We start from the raw sequence: 22240 nt of genomic DNA, 5'->3' as shown, positions 1-22240 counted from the left end.
CATAGTAATTGAAGTGGAATTCAAATAGGAATCAAATTCCAACTCCAAACTATTTATTTAATTTACCCTATTCATCGTTTTGCCTATTTGGTGTTGTTAACTTAATCAAACCAGCATGAACATGCCATAATAAGATTCTTTGGATTTTTCTTATCCGTTTTCATCTATGATTTTTAGAAGTTTTAGGAATTTTCTAGAATTATTTTATATCAGAAAAGCTATTACTGTGTTACTGTGATGTCATCACTGCATCAGCAGTCAACGGCGCCTGGGCCAGGTCAAACCTGACCAGTGGGGCCCACTGGTCAGTTACCCAGGGCTAAAACCCAAGCTGACCCGCACTAAGTGAGGTTTGACTCACCAGTGGGGCCCTCTGTCAGCGTCTGAAGCAGATTAATTAGGGTCCTAATGACCTGCCACGTCAACGGCGACCAAACCCGCGGCGTAGGCTCGCCGGAGTTGCGCTAAAACGTGTTACAGTGCACCAAATCGAGTGGGGTTTGCTGCTATAGGTTGCTGGCGAAGCGCCTGATCGACCAGGGCCATCAGAAGGAGCTAGGGTCGTCGGAGAGAGTGCCAGCGACGATCGTGCGCGGCGGCCGAAAGTGGAGCTCGTCGAGGAGATGCTCTAGAGGGGGATTTCGAGCGGGAGAGAGAGGGGAAAGCATCAGAGGCTCACAAGGGATCCATTCCTGGCAACGGCGAGGTTGGAGGGGCTCTCTGGCTGACGAATCGACGGCGGCGAGTTTCGGTGGCTGGAGGGGAAGAAGACGGCGATGCGACGCTGTGGAGGCCCTGGAGCTCGGGGTTGTTGACGATGAGGAACAACATGTCGGGGTGGAGCCGAAGAGCACGTCAGGGAGGCGAGGGGTGGCCGGGGTCGACGGCGACGAGCTTGAGCAGTGCTCGGCAAAGGCGGCGAGAGAAGAGAGGAAATAGAGAGAGAGGAGAGGAATGGAGCAGGGGGGAGGAGATAAGGGAGAGAGGAGCCTCGTGCTGGCGCGGTGGAGGAAGGAGAAGGCTCCACGCGAGAAGGAGGTGGCGAGGTAAGCCGCCGTGCTCACCTTCTCCCCTGCCTTCTCGCAGGAGGAGGAAGACGATAGTGAGAGGCCCTCCCGGTGGGCTGGGCCAGGAGGTGGGCGACATGTAGCTCTCTCCTCCTCTTCTTTTCTATTTCCTTTTTATTTATTTCTGGGATTTTCTTTTAGGTTTTAAAATAAATTGTTTGACCAAAAATAAAACCCTAAAATGTTATTATGTGACACAGATTATAATATCCAATGCCACATAAAAGTTTCAACATTTTTGAAACTTTAAAATAGAAGGAATCAAAATAATTCCATTCCAATTAGCTATTTGGTCAACTCAAAAATCCTTTTTCAAAAGTTCCTGTGACCTAGAATTTTGGTTTGACAAATTTATTTTATGTCACTATTTTGCCAAGTATTTGGTACATTTTCTTGGTCCCTTTTAAGGTATTAATTTTTATTGCCTTGTTGTCAATTTTTCAAATCATTGGGGTTTTGATCACTTCCTATTTCCAACATCAAAGTTTTTTATAATGCATGCATGAATGCTTGGAAAACAAATGAAAGGAGCTAGGGATGTGACAGAACTCCATAGTTTTTCTGTGTCCAAAATGCACCATTCAAAGCCACATCATCAATTTACAACCCTTTATGACATCATTTGTTATTTTTCATGCATTTACTGATTATTTGGAGCTATAAGACCATGAAATTGAAAAGTATTTGAAATGAACTCTGAAAAGGTTCCAAGTTGGCATGGTATCATCATTTAACCCACATAGGATGTGCGAGAAAGTTGAGAGGGTTACGGCAAAAACTGGATGCACTTCGTGTACAAAACGGACAATCTCTTTCGAAGCATCAGGGTTTCATACGGAAACTCGTCTGTTACAAAGGGATTTCATTTTTTTGAACTTATTTGAACTCCATAGTTTTTCTGTGTTCAAAATGCACCATTGAAAGCCAAATCATCAATTTACAACCCTTTATGACTTCATTTGTTATTTTTCATGCATTTACTGATTATTTTGAGATATAAGACCATTAAATTGAAAAGCATTTGAAATGAACTATGAAAAGGTTCCAAGTTGGCATGGTATCATCATTTCACCTACATAGCATGTGCGAGAGAGTTGAGAGGGTTACGACAAAAACTGGATGCACTTCATGTACAAAACGGACAATCTCTTTCGAAGTATCAGGGTTTCATACGGAAACTCGTCTGTTACAAAGGGATTTCATTTTTTTGAACTTATTTGAACTCCATAGTTTTTCTGTGTTCAAAATGCACCATTCAAAGCCACATCATCAATTTACAACCCTTTATGACTTCATTTGTTATTTTTCATGCATTTAGTGATTATTTTGAGCTACAAGACCATGAAATTGAAAAGCATTTGAAATGAACTCTCAAAAGGTTCCAAGTTGGCATGGTATCATCATTTCACCCACATAGGATGTGCGAGAAAGTTGAGAGGGTTACGGCAAAAACTGGATGCACTTCGTGTACAAAACGGACAATCTCTTTCGAAGTATCAGGGTTTCATACGGAAACTCGTCTGTTACAAAGGGATTTCATTATTTTGAACTTATTTGAACTCCATAGTTTTTCTGTGTCCAAAATACATCATTCAAAGCCACATCATCAATTTACAACCCTTTATGACTTCATTTGTTAATTATTCATGCATTTACCAATTATTTTGAGCTATAAGACCATGAAATTGAAAAGCATTTGAAATGAACTCTGAAAAGGTTCCAAGTTGGCATGGTATCATCATTTCACCCACATAGCATGTGCGAGAAAGTTGAGAGGGTTACGGCAAAAACTGGATGCACTTCGTGTACAAAACGGACAATCTCTTTCGACGCATGAGGGTTTCATACGGAAACTCGTCTGTTACAAAGGGATTTCATTTTTTTGAACTTATTTGAACTCCATAGTTTTTTTGTGTTCAAAATGCACCATTCAAAGTCACATAATCAATTTACAACCCTTTATGACTTCATTTGTTATTTTTCATGCATTTACTGATTATTTCGAGCTATAAGACCATGAAATTGAAAAGCATTTGAAATGAACTCTGAAAAGGTTCCAAGTTGGCATGGTATCATCATTTCACCCACATAGCATGTGTGATAAAGTTGAGAGGGTTACGGAAAAAACTGGATGCACTTCGTGTACAAAACGAACAATCTCTTTCGAAGTATCACGGTTTCAAACAGAAACTCCTCTGTTACAAAGGGATTTCATTTTTTGAACTTATTTGAACTCCATAGTTTTTTTGTGTTCAAAATGCACCATTCAAAGTCACATAATCAATTTACAACCCTTTATGACTTCATTTGTTATTTTTCATGCATTTACTGATTATTTTGAGCTATAAGACCATGAAATTGAAAAGCATTTGAAATGAACTCTGAAAAGGTTCCAAGTTGGCATGGTATCATCATTTCATCCACATAGCATGTGCGAGAAAGTTGAGAAGGTTACGGCAAAAACTAGATGCACTTCGTGTACAAAACGAACAATCACTTTCGAAGTATCAGGGCTTCATACGGAAACTCGTTTGTTACAAAGGGATTTCTTTTTTTTGAACTTATTTGAACTCCATAGTTATTTTGTGTTCAAAATGCACCATTCAAAGCCACATCATCAATTTACAACCCTTTATGACTTCATTTGTTATTTTTAATGCATTTACTGATTATTTTGAGCTATAAGACCATGAAATTGAACAGCATTTGAAATGAACTTTGAAAAGGTTCCAAGTTGGCATGGTATCATCATTTCACCCCCATAGTATGTGCGAGAAAGTTGAGAGGGTTACGCCAAAAACTGGATGCACTTCATGTACAAAACGGACAATCTCTTTCGAAGTATGAGGGTTTCATACGGAAACTTGTCTGTTACAAAGGGATTTCATTTTTTGAACTTATTTGAACTCCATAGTTTTTCTGTGTTCAAAATGCACCATTGAAAGCCAAATCATCAATTTACAACCCTTTATGACTTCATTTGTTATTTTTCATGCATTTACTGATTATTTTGAGATATAAGACCATTAAATTGAAAAGCATTTGAAATGAACTATGAAAAGGTTCCAAGTTGGCATGGTATCATCATTTCACCTACATAGCATGTGCGAGAGAGTTGAGAGGGTTACGACAAAAACTGGATGCACTTCATGTACAAAACGGACAATCTCTTTCGAAGTATCAGGGTTTCATACGGAAACTCGTCTGTTACAAAGGGATTTCATTTTTTTGAACTTATTTGAACTCCATAGTTTTTCTGTGTTCAAAATGCACCATTCAAAGCCACATCATCAATTTACAACCCTTTATGACTTCATTTGTTATTTTTCATGCATTTAGTGATTATTTTGAGCTACAAGACCATGAAAGTGAAAAGCATTTGCTGATTATTTTCATGGCATAAATCGGGGCCTTCTAAACCAGTATAGGGCACGAACCGGTACCAATGGATGTGGGCCAGGAGCACGGCCCATTGGTCCCTGTTCGTGCCTAGAACCGGGACAAATGGGCCCAGACGAACCGGGACCAATGCCGACGAGGCCCCGGCCGGCCCCCTGGGGTCATGAACCGGGACTAATGCCCCCCCATGGGTCCCAGTTCGTGAAGAACCAGGACTAATGGGCTGGCCAGGCCCGAACCGAAGCCCTATTTTCTACTAGTGAGAGAGTAACTCCCATGTGTCCTCGGGAGTGTTTGCCTCATATAAGAGAACTTTCTGGACTATGGCTTGATATAAAAAGGATTGGGATACCTTGGTGCACACTTGCTACTATTGTAAATTGTCACTTGCTATGATTTATCTTGCTAGAAAACTATCTATCAATGTTACTCATAGCACTTTCAAAGAATACCTTGTTGAAAATTGCTTATCATTTCCTTCTGCTCCTCGTTGGGTTCGATACTCTTACTTATCGGAAGGACTACAATTGATGCCCTACACTTGTGGGTCATATTCGCCTTGAACGAAAGTTGAAAATTTTGATCCTCAACCTACTGAAAATATTTATTATGAGATTCCTTTGGGTATGCTAGAGAAACTTATAGCTAATCTTTACGATGGTACAACTCATCCTCACTATCACTTGATATATACTGATGAGGTTTGTGGATTATTTATGCTTGCAGGTTTGCCTGGAGAGAAAGTTAAGAAGAAATTTTTACCTTTATCTTTGGAGGGAAAAGAATTGATGTGCTACAGGCTATGAGATGTTATTGGATCATGGGACTGGAATCGCTTGAAGATACAATTTCATCACAAGTTTTATCATATGCATCTAGTTCATCGTGATTGGAATTTTATTTATAATTGGTGTCCTCATGAAGGAGAAAGCATCGCCCAAGCTTGGTGGAGGCTTAAATCTATGATGCACATCTACCCCAATCATGATCTCTCGAGAGAAATGATTATACCAAACTTTTGTTCTTGACTTTCTCATAATGATCACGTACAACTCGATTCTTCCTCTATTGGATCTTATATGAAGAAGACTATTGAATTCAAATGGGATCTTTTGGAAAGAATTCAATGCAACTTTGAAGACTGGGAATTCGATAAAGGTAAAGAGCCACGTATAAAGCTTAAGTTTGATTGTGTTCTATATTTTATGGAAACCGATACTTTCAATAAATTAGCAATAAATACGGGCTTGACTCCGAGATAGTAGCTCCTTTCTGTGAAACATTCGTTACTCATGTCAATCTCCCTAGGGATAAGTGGTTTAAATATCATCCACCTATTACAAAATTATTAGAGGGACCCATTAAAGTTAAAGAGGAAGCAATTGTTTATCATGTTGATCTAGTTGTACCTACTACTTATATCGAGAAAATGTTTGTTCCTGTTAGGATTAGGGAACATGCTAAAGCTAAAATTGTGGTTAATAAAAGTTATGTTAGAACATCCCAACCTTCTGAACAAATAAATGTGGAGTCTAATATTGATGTAGTCAAAGATCTCTTGGTTGATAATATTAATGGGCATGTTATTTACTTCTGTAGTGAAGCTACTAGAATTGCAAAGCCTGTTAGAAATGAGCAGGACAAGGAAGACAAAAACAAACCAGTTGTTGGCATGCATGTTGTTTCTGTTAAGATTGGAGATCATTGCTATCATGGTTTATGTTACATGGGTGCTAGTGTTAGTGCTATACCTTTTACCTTATATAAAGAAATTATGAATGATATAGCACCCTCTTAGATTGGAGATATTGATGTCACTATTAAACTTGCAAATCGCCATACTATCTCGCCGCTTGGGATAGTTAGATATGTTGAAGTCCTGTGTGGAAAATTAAAGTACCCCACTGACTTCTTAGTACTTGGTTCTAAACAAGATAACTTTCGTCCCATTATATTTGGTAAACCTTTCTTGAACACTATTAATCCTGAAATTAATTGTGTCACAGAGAAAGTTGAAGTAAGCTTTGGTAATGAGTCTCATGAATTTAATTTTTCTAAATTTGGTAAACAACCACAAGAGAAGGAGTTGTCTAGTAAATATGAAATTATTGGTCTTGATTCTATTGTGTTGCCTCCTACAGGTCCATTAGAACAATATTTGCTGGACCATGAGAATGATATGCATATGAATGGAAGAAATGATATAGATGATATATTCCTTAGACGAAACACCTATCACCAAACACAACATGCTTGTTGAAATCTTAGGGGATCCTCCTTTACCAAAAGGAGATCTCGTGGTTGAGTTAAATACATCCCCTAGTACTTTGAAATATGCTTATCTTGATGAAAGGAAGATATATCATGTTATTATTAGTGCTAACCTTTTAGAGCATGAAGAAAAGAGGTTACTCAAAACTCTAAAGAAGCACATGGCTGCTATTGGATATACTCTTGATGATCTTAAGGGCATAATCCCCACTCTACGACAGCACAAGATTTATATGGAACCGGATGCTAAACCTATTGTTGATCATCAAATCAGCTTAAATCCTAAGATGAAGGAAGTGGTAAGAACTAAATACTAAAACTTCTGGAGGCAGGTATAATTTATCCTATTACTGATAGTAGATGGGTAAGTCATGTTCATTGTGTTCCTAAGAAAGGAGGTTTAACTGTTGTTCTTAATGATAAAAATGAACTTATTCCACAAAGAATAGTAACTAGTTATAGGATGGCAATTGATTTCAGGAAATTAAATAAAGCTATTCACTACTGGAATCAGAGATTTTGCCCTCTGCCTATTCTTTGCCGTCAGCTAGCTGACGGCAAAGACACTCTTTGCCATCAGCTTCAGCAAAACTGATGGCAAAGAAGGTCTTTGCCAGCAGTCAGCTCTTTGCGGTTCGCGGCAGACGGCAAAGAAGGCGCCAACAGACGGCAAAGAAGCTCATCTGGCCGGGGGAACCTTAGGTCAACCTACTCCCTTCTTTGTCGTCTGCTGGCTGACGGCAAAGATGCCAGAGGCAGACGGCAAAGAGTATAGACCCCTTTGCCGTGTGCTAGCAGACGGCAAAGATCTTGAATCTAGTAACGGCTGTCCCGCCCCCACCGCGGCCCTCTCTATCTATCAAACGGCCCCTCCCTCTCTCTCTCTCCTCCCCGACGCCCAACGCCGCCAGCACTATAGCCCGGCCACCCCCGACGCCGCCCCGGTGCCCCTGGTGCCGCCCCGAAGCCCCACAACCCCCCGGCGCCCCCTGGTGCCGCCCCTCAAGCCCCACCTCCGGCGCCCCGTGGTGCCCCTGGTGCGCCCCCGCTGCCCCACCCCCGGCGCCCCTGGTGCCGCCCCCGCAGCCCCACCGCTGGTGCCGCCGGCCCAGCCACTGCCCCGCAGGCCTCGGCGCCGCCCCCGCAGCCCCACTGCCGGTAAGCCCATCTACCCCCGCCCCCTTCATTTTTTATTTTTTGGTATTTAGTTCTTTGGAATTAGATTATAATTACCGACATGATTTTTTATTATTGTTGTAGTAGTTGTTCTTGTTATTGTAGTTGTTGTTGTTATTATAGTTGTTGTGGCATATATAGTTTAGTTGGTAGGTTAGTTAATTAGTAGTTTTAGTGGTACTTTAGTTAGTTGGTAGATTTAGTTAGTTAATTAGTAGATTTAGTTGGTAGTTTAGTGGTAGATTTTGTTTTGTTATTTAGTGGTAGCTAGATTATTTTTTAGTTACTTAGTGGTAGATTCTGTTTTTATTTTTTTTTTGTTGTTTAGTGCTATCTAGGTTTAGCGATAGGTTTAGTTAGCTTGGTTAGTTAGTTAGTTAGCTTACTAGAAAGAATAGGAAGAAGAAGAAGAGGAGGAGGAGGAGAAGAGGAGAAGAGGAGGAGGAGGAGAAGAAGAAGAAGAAGAATAGGAGGAGGAGAAGAAGAGGAGAAGGAGGAGGAGAAGAGGAGAAGAAGAATAGGAAGAAGAAGAAGAGGAGGAGGAGGAGAAGAGGAGAAGAGGAGGAGGAGGAGAAGAAGAAGAAGAAGAATAGGAAGAATAAGAAGAAGAATAGGAGGAGGAGAAGACAAAAAGAAGATCACATGTTTGGTATTTAGTTTTTTGGAATTAATTAGTCCATTTAGCTCCAAAATAACATAATAAGCTCAAAATGGCATAAGAACCCTGGTTAGCTCATTAATATTATATACTTAGCTTGTTTTCCTCTAAAATGGGATAATTAGCCCATTTATCTCAAAAAAGACATAATTAGGTAAATTAGCTCCAACAAGAGGAGAAGAGGAGAAGAAATAGGAAAAATGAAAAGAAAGAAGAAGAAGAGAAGAAGGAGAAGGAGGAGGAGGAGGAGGAGGAGGAGAAGGCCAAGGACCTTCTATCCTTCTCCTCCTCCTCCTCCTCCTCCTCCTCCTTCTTGATTTCTTCTTCTTCTCCTCCTCCTCCTCTTTCTTCTCCTCTTTCATATTATCCTTGCTTTAATTAACCCAACAATGACATAATTAGCCCATTTAGCTCCAAAATACCATAATAAGCTCAAAATGGCACAAGAACCTTGGTTAGCTCATGAATATTATATACTTAGCTTTTTTTTCCTCTAAAATGACATAATTGGAACATTTAGCTCAAAAAAGACATAATTAGATAATTTAGCTGCAACAAGAGGAGAAGAGGAGAAGAAATAGGCAAAATGAAAAGATAGAAGAAGAAGAAGAAGAGAAGAAGAAGAAGAGAAGAAGGAGAAGGAGGAGGAGGAGGAGGAGGAGGATGAGATGGCCAAGGACCTTCTAGTCCTTCTCCTCCTCCTCCTTCTCCTCCTCCTCCTCCTTGATTTCTTCTTCTTCTCCTCCTCCTCCTCTTTCTTCTCCTCTTTCATATTATCCTTCCAATTGCTTTAATTTCCCCAACAATGACATAATTAGTCCATTTAGCTCCAAAATACCATAATAAGCTCAAAATGGCAGAAGAACCTTGGTTAGCTCATTAATATTATATACTTAGCTTGTTTTCCTCTAAAATGGGATAATTAGCCCATTTAGCTCAAAAAGACATAATTAGGTAATTTAGCTCCAACAAGAGGAGAAGAGGAGAAGAAATAGGCAAAATGAAAAGAAAGAAGAAGAAGAAGAAGAAGAAGAAGAGAAGAAGGAGAAGGAGGAGGAGGAGAAGGCCAATGACCTTCTATCCTTCTCCTCCTCCTCCTTCTCCTCCTCCTCCTCCTTCTTCTTGATTTCTTCTTCTTCTCCTCCTCCTCCTCTTTCTTCTCCTCTTTCATATTATCCTTGCTTTAATTAACCCAACAATGACATAATTAGCCCATTTAGCTCCAAAATACCATAATAAGCTCAAAATGGCACAAGAACCTTGGTTAGCTCATGAATATTATATACTTAGCTTGTTTTCCTCTAAAATGACATAATTGGAATATTTGTGTTGATCAAAGTATTTACATGTGATAGTTGTCTCGTCGTTGTGAGGTCTGCTGTGCGAAGACCTGGCCGTGCGTTGTACGAGCTCCGTCCCTGCATTCGTGGGTCAGTACAAATTTCATCTCCTCCCCGCCCCCCTTCATTTACTGTGGCTCGGTTTCCGGATGAAACTTTCTAGATTTAGGTAATTCAATTAATTTATCAGTATGCGTGACCAGTATGCGTCTCCCGTTCGAAAGGGCGACATCTATAAATATGCATGTCTTTGCATACTTATAACCGCCATCCTTTTGAATTGTCCAACATTATCCATGGACAGCCCGAGTATGTGTAGATTGGGTTCATTTTCCCGTATGCTGTGCTCTGGATCCGATGCGGAATTTCGTCAGTGCCTCCCTGTTGTTCTCCGGATGCACATCCTCTCTGTTTATTGCGGAGACATGTATCAGGAGAATAGCGGGGAGGTGCTGCCGAAATTTTGCGTTGGATCCAGAGCAGAGCATGGGAAAACGAACCCAATCTACACATACTTGGGTGGGATTAGGACCTATCTTTACCTATTAGCGTGTAGGTTGCCTGGACGTAATAAAAATGGCGAACCTGATTAACCGATGAATATAAATGCTAAATTGTATATAAATATATTTCTTCTGTCTTTAGTAGCTACGCAAGACGAGTGATCGTGTGTGGATGTATACAGGTCACCCTAGTCAGAAAGAGATGACGAAAGAATGGTTTTTAAAAACAAAGGAATTTGTGAAAGCCGCATTCGCAAATGGCCAGGAAAGAAACTATTGCCCCTGTCCTAGATGCGACAGCTATAAAAAGACGACAGAGGCTGTAATGATTAAACACCTGCAGAGGAGGGGTTTTAAGCCTAATTATATGGTGTGGACATTTCATGGTGAGTCTATACAACGCACAAGAGCTGAGGTGGCCCGTCGTCGCACGGACGAGCATGGTACTGGGATCGAAGACATGGTGCAAGACTTTGATGATGCTCGGGATTCGGAAGATGAGATGGAGGAATCTGCAAAGGCCTTTTATGAAATGTTGGAGTCTTCAAAACGTCCTCTCCATGAGCACACTGAGCTCTGTCAGCTGGATGCAATTGCACAAGTAATGGCTCTGAAGGCTCAGTTCAACTTGGGAACAGAAAGCTACGACGCGATGATGACACTATTTGGACGTTTCCTACCCAAAGGCCATGCCATGCCTGCAAACCTGTACCAGTCGGACAAAATACTTCGTGTACTTAAGATGCCCTATGAGAAGATAGATGCATGTGAGAAAGGATGTGTCTTATTTAGGAAGGAGTATGCACACTTGGACTATTGTCCCAATTGCGAGTCTTGCAGGTATCTTCTGGTAGACAACGGTATGGGTGACAAGAGGCAGACCAAAATCGCAGTTAGTGTTCTTCGGTATATGCCAATCGTACCAAGACTTCAACGTCTTTTCATGGTCGAAGAGACAGCCAGACAGATGACATGGCACAAATTGGGCAAAAGAACCGAACTAGATGCGGATTGGAATAAGATGATGGTACACACATCGGATGGGGAAGCGTGGAAACATTTCGATGGATTGCATCAGGATAAAGCGGCAGATCCAAGGAATCCTCGAGTCTGCGCCGCCACGGCTGGTTTTAATCCCTTCGGCATGACGGCAACCCAATACAGTTGTTGGCCTGTATTTGTCATTCTACTCAATCTCCCCCCCCCCGGGCAGATTATGCAAAGAAAGAACATATTTCTGACGTTGATAATTCCAGGGCCCAATTATCCGGGGAAGAATATGAATGTGTACCTGCAACCGCTTAAGGATGAATTGGAAGAAGCTTGGGAAAATGGGGTCAAGACATACGATGCCGCTAGAAAAGAAAACTCCAAAATGCATGTGTGGTACATGTACTCTATGCATGACTTGCCAGCGTATGCGCTATTCTCTGGATGGTGTGTGCATGGAAGGTTCCCGTGCCCCCAATGCAAGGCAGCTCTTTAGTTTCATTGGTTGCAGGAGGGTCGGAAGTATTCTTGCTTTGACTTGCATAGACAGTTCCTGGATCCTGACCATCAGTTCAGAAAAGACAAGAATAACTTTACTTGACTTGCATCGACATGACCATCGACAGTTCCTGGATCCTGACCATCAGTTCTTGCTTTGACTTGCATGGACATGATGCACACTGAAAAGAATGTCGGAGAGGCTATTTTTGGTACATTGTTCGACATAGATGGGAAGACAAAGGATAATATTAAGGCTAGAGTCGATCAAGAGACACTATGTCATAGACCGTTACAAAACATGCGAGAAGGCAAAGGAAAGCAGAAGTGGTCGAAGCCAAAGGCCTGGTTCAATCTTGGAAGGCCAGCTATGAGGGAAATTATCTTGTGGGTCAAAATGCACTTGATGTTCCCCGATGGGTATGCAGCGAATCTAAAGAGGGGAGCGAGTCTTGAAAAATTAAAAATCTTTGGTCTCAAGAGTCATGATTGGCACATATGGCTAGAGCGGGTAATGTCGGTGATGTTACGTGGCTTTATTCCTGAGGATGAATGGCTAGTACTGGCGGAGCTGAGCTATTTCTTCTGTGTTCTTTGTGCGGTAGAATTGTCGCCTGGCGTGGTAGAAGACATGGAGGAGTTTGCACCGGAGTTGTTGTGCAAGTTAGAGAAGATCTTTCCACCGGGCTTCTTTAATCCAATGCAGCATTTGATTTTACATCTACCGACCGAGGCAAGATTGGGTGGGCTCGTGCAAGATCGTTGGTGCTATGCAACTGAGAGGATGCAGAAGACCCTTCGAGCTAAATGTAAAAATAAGCATAGAATTGACGCATCGATGGCTGAGGCATTCATTACTAAGGAGGTGGCAAACTTTGTGACAGCACACTACGAAGCCAAAAATCATCATTTGCATAATCCGAAGCCTCGGCACAATGATGGAGACCCTAAAAAAGGTGGGTCTAACCTCAGCCTATTCAAAGGGAAGCTCGCACCAGCCGGTGCTTCGAAACCAATAACGTTGGATATCGAAGAATGGCGGAACATTTCGTTGTATATCTTCAACAACCTAACAGAAGTGCGGCCGTACACCGAGTGAGTTCTCGGCACATTTTCCCGTAACTTCTAATTCATTTGAACTGCTCTTATTCCCGGATATTTCAAACAGCCGTTACGTCGTCAAATTCTCGGATGGAGCGGTGATCGAAAATGATTCCGTCGAAGAGTATGAGCTTCTGTCAAAGACACGAGGCGGCTATCCTGGTTTCATCTCTTGGTTCAAACAAACGATAATTATCAATAATGGACCATTTCATTCTTGGTCTAACTTGCGGCTAATGCAACAACCGTTTCGTATTAAACTTGTAGGCTAATTCAGAGTCTATGGACGCCGAACTGAGACAAGTCGCTAATGGTTTTGACTATAAGGTCCGTTCATTTGAAAAATACAACATCAACGGGTATCTCTTTCGTACCTTTGGCAAAGAGCTATCTATGCCCGACCAGAAATCTACAAATTGTGGTGTCTCTGCTATCGGCGAAGGTGTTATCGAGTATTATGGAAGAGTTGAAGCAATTTATGAACTTCAATTCTATGGTGAAAACCCACAGAACGTCGTAGTCTTCAAATGTTATTGGTTCCAGCCGAAAAAGAGTAGAAGGACTCATGAACATATAGGACTAGTCGAAATCAATCCAAACACCCATTTAGATGTTCCCGATGTCTATATTACGGCTCAACAGGCGACCCAAGTTTTCTATCTACCGTGGGCATGCCAAACGGATAAGAATCTGGAAGGTTGGTATGCTGTTTATGAAGTGCCGCAACATGTCAGACCACCTCTCCCAAATGAACAGGATTATGAACCTCACATTAACCCAGACACATATGATGGAGAATTCTTCCAAGAAGCACGTCTTTCCAAGAAACGTTTCAAGAACCGCCATGCTTCATCCAAGAACATGGAAGTAGACAGCGACAATGAATCCGACTCCAGCCCTGAGCCGGAACCAGAAGACCTGGAACTCGTAGAGGTTACTGATGCGGATGATCTGTCAATGCTTCAACGATTAAAGGAAGGCCTTTCACAACTTCACGCCGTTGAACCCGATGAGCACGTCATTCATGAAGACATGCGTGATAGTGATGATGATGATGCATTTATTGATGATGATTATTAGTTTGTAAGATTCACAACTTAAATTATATATATATTAATCTTTATTATTCATGTACATATTATTATTCATGTCACTCATTCAATTTTTTTATGTTGTACTAATTTCTTTTAATCTTTATCATGGCAGGTGTTGAAAGATGGTGGGCGCGGGTCCAGAGAGCTCGACGGGTTCTTCCCAGGCGCCCCGCACGAGGGGTGGTACTTCCCTTCCACCCCTATCTCTTCGTAGAGCCTTGGCAGACAGTCTTTCGACACCAGCTGGGGGTTCTTCTTCATCCGCGGCATTGCCCACTAGGAGAGGTGCTGGTCGGGTAGGGAGGAAGGGGAAGGGTACATGGAGAGGTGGTGGCCGCGGAAGATCCAGGAGGACTGTTGAGCCATCCTCGCCACCACCACCAGCTCATTCACCCGAGCATAGGACTAGTATAGTCGACCCGTTTGCAGAGGAGGCTACGGGGACTCCGGTCCAGGAGCCTGGTGTTCACGGGCATTCGTCCCATGAGACTCCGGTCCAGGAGCAGCCTCGGGTCGAGGTGCATTCGGCCCAGGAGCAGCCGGAGGAGACTACGGTTCCGGAGGCTTCACCCGACGAGGAGAGGGCCGGATGGGAGCCTTGGCCGGATCGTACCGAGTTGCCGGATTGGACCGAGGGTCCGGGTGGCTCAGGGGGCGGGGATGGCGGGGATGAGCTTACGGATAGTGAGGGCGATGTGCAGGTGGACGGGGCCACCGTGTACAAGCGTGGTAGTACACGTCTCCCGGTCGCCCCGGCTACGCGCAAGCAGAGGCCGGTGATTAAACCTGAAGGAGATAGGTAAGTACATTTACCCTTTTTTAGCTTTTGCCTTCAAGTTTGTTCAAATATCTAATGCGCTGACCTTATCATACTGCAGGCGATGGGTACACCCTCTTGGAGTCCGTAGGCCGAACTCCGTCCTTGGTGTGCTTTGCCGGACAAATTTCCCGGGGTTTGTCACGTTGCCTGGTGAGGGTCAGGTTCCTACACTAGGATTTACCTGGGAGCACTACCAGGCTGCGCAGGCCCCGCCGGAGGAGATTATAGATGGTGTCTTGTTCCACACGAGGGCCAAGATGGTGATGAGGAGCTTTTGGGTAAATTATCCTTTTACAGAATCTAAAATTAACAATATACCTAATTATTGTACTAATCGGTGTTTTCACGTTTGATTGCAGACCTTCTATAGGTGTGAGGATGGATATGAGGAGGAGGCGGCCAGGGTTCTCGAGGTCGAGTGTAGGCGGTTACTATAGAACTTGCGCCACGAGGCTCGGCCGCGGGCTATTCGAGATTACTATGCCACGCGTGGTATTAAGAAGGAGAAGAAGGATTGCCGCGGAAAGTTTCTAAAGAAGGAGCAATATATGAAGGTAATTACCTATTCTTAAGTCCTTCTACGTAGTTTTCTTGATTTCATTCATAGACGTAGCGCTGAAAATTCTTTCTAATAACTTACAGGTGCCCCCGAGATGGTGTGCGGATAAGATGGATTGTTGGGAGGCGTTGGTTGATGAGTGGTGCACAGGCCGCTGGCGAGCCGTCCATGAGAATGCGAAGGATCGGCGTAGCCAAATGGTTGGTGTGCCACACCATCAAGGCAGCGCCAACTTACTTCAGTTTGGACGAAACTGGGTATGTGATTTGCTTCATGATTCATGCAATTCATTCTTGATGCTAATATTTTGTTCCTCTCTTTTAGGCGCATCACAATAAGACTGAGATGCCACACTTGTACGACCTTTATGGCATGGCCCATATTGCCTCGTACAAGAAGGCGAAGGCATTCTCTGAGTCTGACCTGGATGATCCCAGTAATTTCACCAACTTATCATCCCACCAGAAGCTCGTGGCATACAGGGACGCGGGGAAGGCTACGAAAGGGGATGACTTTAACCCTAGCCAGGAACCTTTGGATCCAGAGCTGGTGATGATATCTGGTGACGGGAGGCCCCATGGCTCGATAGCCATTGGAGATGGGATAATACATTGTCCACTCACTCTTCCGGAGATCAAGGCGCGCCAGTCAAGCAGATGTCCTGAGATAACGCCTCGTCCACGGCCAGTCGAACTTGCCATCGAGGTTAGTTGTACGGACTAAGAACACTTTCATCCATTTCATTATGTGTGTCACCATAGATCATTACTGTGGTAACGAGGAATGGTTTTTCAGGCTGCTCTTCAGAAAGAGAGAGCGACAAACCAGGCTGCTCTTGAGAAAGAGAGATTGGCAAGCCAGGCTGCTCTTCAGGCTGCTCTTGATGAGAGGGACCAGACCACGGCACGATTGCTTGAGGAGGAGAGGCCCGGAATGAGGCGGGTCAACGGGCCCTGTACGAGCTTTTTGTGGTATGTTTTTTTCACATTAGCCAAATCATGTGTGTAATGTCTGTTTCAATACTAACTAATACGAACCACTCTTCAGGGTCTGTGCGAGAAGGGCGGTGAAGTCCCTCCGCCGATGCCCGTCTTCTCTTCGATTGGCACGGTGAGAATTATTATAAACTAGTATTAATAATTGAGTGTCATCATGCAAACTGAGACATTGCAAAATATCTTTTCTGCAGAATAACTCCCGAGCGGCATCGCACGACCCCTCTCCAGGGCAACCGTCTCCAAACGAAGCCGGCACGAGCAACCGTGGTGTTTCTCCTCCTTGATGACCACTACGGTAAGTTTCTCCTCCAAACTTAGCTTGTTTTCCACTAAAATTAGCCAATTTAGCTCGAAGAAGACATAATTAGGTAATTTAGCTCCAACAAGAGGAGAAGAAATAGGAAAAATGAAAAGAAAGAAGAAGAAGAAGGAGGAGGAGGAGGAGGAGGAGAAGGCCAGAAGGTCCTTGGCCTTCTCCTCCTCCTCCTCCTCCTCTTCCTTCTTCTTGATTTCTTCTTCTTCTCCTCCTCCTCCTCTTTCTTCTCCTCTTTCATATTATCCTTGCTTTAATTAACCCAACAATGACATAATTAGCCCATTTAGCTCCAAAATACCATAATAAGCTCAAAATGGCACAAGAACCTTGGTTAGATCATGAATATTATATACTTAGCTTGTTTTCCTCTAAAATGGGATAATTGGAACATTTAGCTCAAAAAATACATAATTAGGTAATTTAACTCCAACAAGAGGAGAAGAGGAGAAGAAATTGGCAAAATGAAAAGCTAGAAGAAGAAGAAGAAGAGAAGAAGAAGAAGAGAAGAAGGAGAAGGAGGAGGAGGAGGAGGAGGATGAGAAGGCCAAGGACCTTCTAGTCCTTCTCCTCCTCCTCCTTCTCCTCCTCCTCCTCCTTGATTTCTTGTTCTTCTCCTCCTCCTCCTCTTTCTTCTCCTCTTTCATATTATCCTTTCAATTGCTTTAATTTCCCCAACAATGACATAATTAGTCCATTTAGCTCCAAAATACTATAATAAGCTCAAAATGGCATAAGAACCTTGGTTAGCTCATTAATATTATATACTTAGCTTGTTTTCCTCTAAAATGGGATAATTAGCCCATTTAGCTCAAAAAAGACATAATTAGGTAATTTAGCTCCAACAAGAGGAGAAGAGGACAAGAAATAGGCAACATGAAAAGAAAGAAGAAGAAGAAGAAGAAGAGAAGAAGGAGAAGGAGGAGGAGGAGGAGGAGGAGGAGAAGGCCAAGGACCTTCTATCCTTCTCCTCCTCCTCCTTCTCCTCCTCCTCCTCATTCTTCTTGATTTCTTCTTCTTCTCCTCCTCCTCCTCCTCTTTCTTCTCCTCTTTCATATTATCCTTGCTTTAATTAACCCAACAATGACATAATTAGCCCATTTAGCTCCAAAATACCATAATAAGCTCAAAATGGCACAAGAACCTTGGTTAGCTCATGAATATTATATACTTAGCTTGTTTTCCTCTAAAATGACATAATTGGAATATTTAGCTCAAAAAACACATAATTAGGTAATTTAGCTCCAACAAGAGGAGACGAGGACAAGAAATAGGCAAAATGAAAAGATAGAAGAAGAAGAAGAGATGAAGAAGGAGGAGGAGGAGGAGGATAAGGCCAAGGACCTTCTATCCTTCTCCTCCTCCTCCTTCTCCTCCTCCTCCTCCTTCTTCTTGATTTCTTCTTCTTCTCCTCCTCCTCCTCCTCTTTCTTATCCTCTTTCATATTATCCTTGCTTTAATTAACCCAACAATGACATAATTAGCCCATTTAGCTCCAAAATACCATAATAAGCTCAAAATGGCATAAGAACCTTGGTTAGCTCATGAATATTATATACTTAGCTTGTTTTCCTCCAAAATGACATAATTGGAATATTTAGCTCAAAAAGAAGGAGAAGGAGGAAGAAGAAGAAGAAGAGAAGAAGAAGAGAAGAAGAAGGAGAAGAAGAAGGAGGAGGAGGAGAAGAAGAGAAGAAGAAGGAGAAGGAGGAGAAGAAGAAGGAGAAGGAGCCCTCCTTCTTCTCCTTCTTCTTCTCTCCTTCTTCTCCTCTTTCTTCTCCTTCTTCTTCTCTTCTTTTTTCTTCTTCTCCTCCTCCTTCACCTTCTCCTTCCCCTTCCCCTCCTCCTCCTCCTCCTTCTTGTTTTTCTTCTCCTTGTTCTCTTCTTGCTTCTTATCTTTCTTCTTCAATTTAGCTTATTTGTCATATATATGTTGTTCTTCTTCTTCTTCTGACTTTCTTATTCCCATTTTGCAGATTGGATGTACTACATGCATGGAATCTGGCGTTGGAGTGCTTTAGTTTTCGTTTTTATTTGAGTTGATGAACAATGTGTTGGTTCTTTGTATGTGTTGATGAACAATGTGTTGATGAACAATATATGTGCAACTATATGTATGTATATATGGATGAAACTTTGTATGTGTTGGTTCTTTTGATATATGGGATGTACGTTGATGAACAAATGGCATTGATGAGCTTTATATGTATATCATATATGTGTTGTGATCTATTTATGATATATGTGATATGAATTATATGTATATGTGCTGTGAAATAGAAAAAATAAATAAAAATGTGACAATATAGGCTCTTTGCCGTCTGCCAGCTGATGGCAAAGGCCTTTGTCGTCAGCCAGCCGACGGCAAAGGTGCCACGTGGCGCCCAGCTATGCAACCTGGGCAGTAGCAGCCGGCCATATAGTCTCTTTGCCGTCTGCTTCCTGGGGGGCAGACGGCAAAGAAGAGGGCACAGAGGAGGAGGCAGACGGCAAAGAGTGGAGAGAGGGGGGAGGGGAGGACCCGGCAGACGGCAAAGATGGTCCTGGAGGCAGACGACAAAGATGGAGGGGAGGGGAGGGGAGGAGAAGGCAGACGGCAAAGATCGACGGGGAGGCAGACGGCAAAGATTCACGGGGAGGGAGACGGCAAAGGCTCCGTTAACCCCTAACGGAGGCAACGCCTGTCGGCTGCCATCTCAAAGGCTTTGCCGACTGCTCCTAAGGAAAGCTGACGGCAAAGCTCTTTGTCGTCCGCTTTGGGGGGGCAGACGGCAAAGAAGGTCCTATGCCGTCGTAGGCTGACGCAGAAATTTTGCCGGCCGTGACAATCTTTGCCGTTGTGGTATTGTCTTTGCCGTCCGGGATATTGTCTTTGCCGTATGTGATGGCAAACGTCAAAGAAGGTGATTCCTGTAGTGATTAGGAAAGATCAAATGTTGGAAAGATTATCTAAGCACACATACTTTTGTTGTCTTGATGGATATTCTGGTTTCTCTCAAATACCTATGTCAAAAGAGGAGAGAAAACTACTTTCACATGCCCTTTTCAAACCTATGCTTATAGACGGGTGCCTTTTGGTTTATGCAATGCATCTGCTACCTTTCAAAGATGCATGACTGCTATATTCTCCAAATTTTGTGAAAAGATTGTTGAGGTTTTCATGGATGATTTTTCCATTCACGGGACTTCTTTTAGTGATTGCTTGAGCAACCTTGATCGAGTTTTGTAGAGATGTGAAGAAACTAATCTTGTCTTGAATTGGGAGAAGTGCCACCTTATGGTGAATGAAGGTATAGTACTCGGGCATAAAATTTATGAATGGGGCATCAAAGTATACAAAGCTAAAGTTGATGCAATAGATAAAATTCCATGTCCAAAAGATATTAAAGGTATAAAAAGTTTCCTCGGTCATGCTGGTTTTTATAGGCGTTTCATTATAGATTTCTCAAAGATTTCTAGGCCATTAACTAATCATCTTCAAAAATATATTCATTTTAATTTTAATGATGATTGTGTATAAGCCTTTGAAATACTAAAGAAAGCATTGATTTCCGCACCTATTTTCCAACTGTCTGATTGGAATCTACCATTTGAAATTATGTGTGATGCTAGTGATTATGTCGTTGGTGCTGTTCTAGGGTAAAGAGTAGGAAAGAAACTGAATGTTATTCATTATGCCAGTAAGACCCCAGACAATGCTCAGAGAAATTACGATACCACTGAGAAGGAATTTCTAGCAATTGTGTTTCCATGTGATAAGTTTAGACCTCACATTGTTGATTCCAAAGTTACTATTCACACTGATCATACTGCTATTAAATACCTCATGGAAAAGAAAGATTCTGAACCTAGACTTATTAGGTGGGTACTTTTACTTCAAGAGTTTGATTTGTATATTGTTGATAGGAAGGGAGCTGAAAACCCTGTGGCAGATAACTTGTCTAGGATGAAAATTATTCTTGATGACCCATTGCATATTGATGATAGTTTTCCTAATGAGCAACTTGCTAAAATAAATACTTCACATAGTACTCCTTGGTATGCAAATTATGCCAACTATATTGTCTCTATATATATACCACCTAATTTCACCTATCAACAAAAGAGAAATTATTTTATGATTTGCGACATTACTTTTGGGATGACCCACATCTTTATAAAGAAGGAGTGGATGGTTTTCTTAGACGTTGTGTGCCCGAGCATGAATAGGGACAAATCCTATAGAAGTTCCACTCCAAAGCTTACGAAGGACACCATGCTGGTGACAGAACTGCACACAAGGCATTGCAATCTGGTTTTTATTCGCCCACTCAAATAAAGATGCTCATAAGTATGTCCTTTCACGTGATGAATGTCAAAGAATCGGTAACATTGGCTCACATTAGGAAATGCCTATGAATTATTCACTTCCTATTGAACCATTTGATGTTTGGGGCTTTGATTATATGGGACATTTTTCCTTCCTCTAATGGGTATACTCATAATCTAGTCGATGTTGATTACATTACTAAGTGGGTAGAAGTTGTTCCAATTAGTAGTGTTGATCATAAAACTTCTATTTAAATGCTTCAAGATATTATCTTCCTGAGGTTTGGAGTCCCTGGATATTTAATGTCTGATGGTGGTTCACATTTGTTCATGGTACTTTTCATAAACTGCTAGCTAAATATGATGTTAACCATAGGATTGCAGTACCTTATCGCCCAAAGTCTAGTGGCCAAGTTGAATTGAGAAACCGAGAAATAAAACTGATTTTGCAAAAAACTGTTAATAGATCTAGAAAGAACAGGTCTTAGAAACTAGATGATGCTCTATCGGCTTATAGAACTGCTTATAAAAACCCCATAGGAATACCCCCCCCCCCTATTAAATGGTCTATGGAAAAGTTTTCCATTTACTTCTTGAGTTAGAACGTAAAGATTATTGGCCAATCAAAGAGCTCAGCTATGATTTTAAACTTGCTGGTGAAAAGAGGCGATTTGATATTAGCTCATCAGACGAATGGAGGACACAAGCTTATGAAAATGCCAAGTTATTTCATGAAAAAGTTAAAAGATGGCATGACAAGAGAATCCAAAACCGGGAATTCAATGTAGGAGGCCTAGTTCTTTTGTACAATTCTCATTTCAGATTTTTACACGTAAGCTTCTGTCCAAATGGGAAGACCTTATGTTGTTGAGGAGGTCTATCGCCCCGATCCTATAAAGATTAACAACTTTGAAGGCAAAAACCTAAGAGTGGTAAATGGGCAAAGAATTAAACACAATATCTTAGGTATGCCCCTTAATTTTTATACTAAAATTATTCAAGTTATGACTCCAGAAGAACACATAAGAGAGACGTTTTGGAACACCCAGAACGCTGAAAAAGGGTAGGTATGTGATACGGTAAGTAAAGCAACTCAAAAATTCCACAAAAATATTTTATCTTGGTTTTTGTATTTTAGAAAAATT

This window comes from Hordeum vulgare, chromosome 6H, assembly GCF_904849725.1.
Source record: "Hordeum vulgare subsp. vulgare chromosome 6H, MorexV3_pseudomolecules_assembly, whole genome shotgun sequence".
Lineage (NCBI taxonomy): Eukaryota > Viridiplantae > Streptophyta > Magnoliopsida > Poales > Poaceae > Hordeum > Hordeum vulgare.
This window is presented reverse-complemented; position numbering follows the sequence as displayed.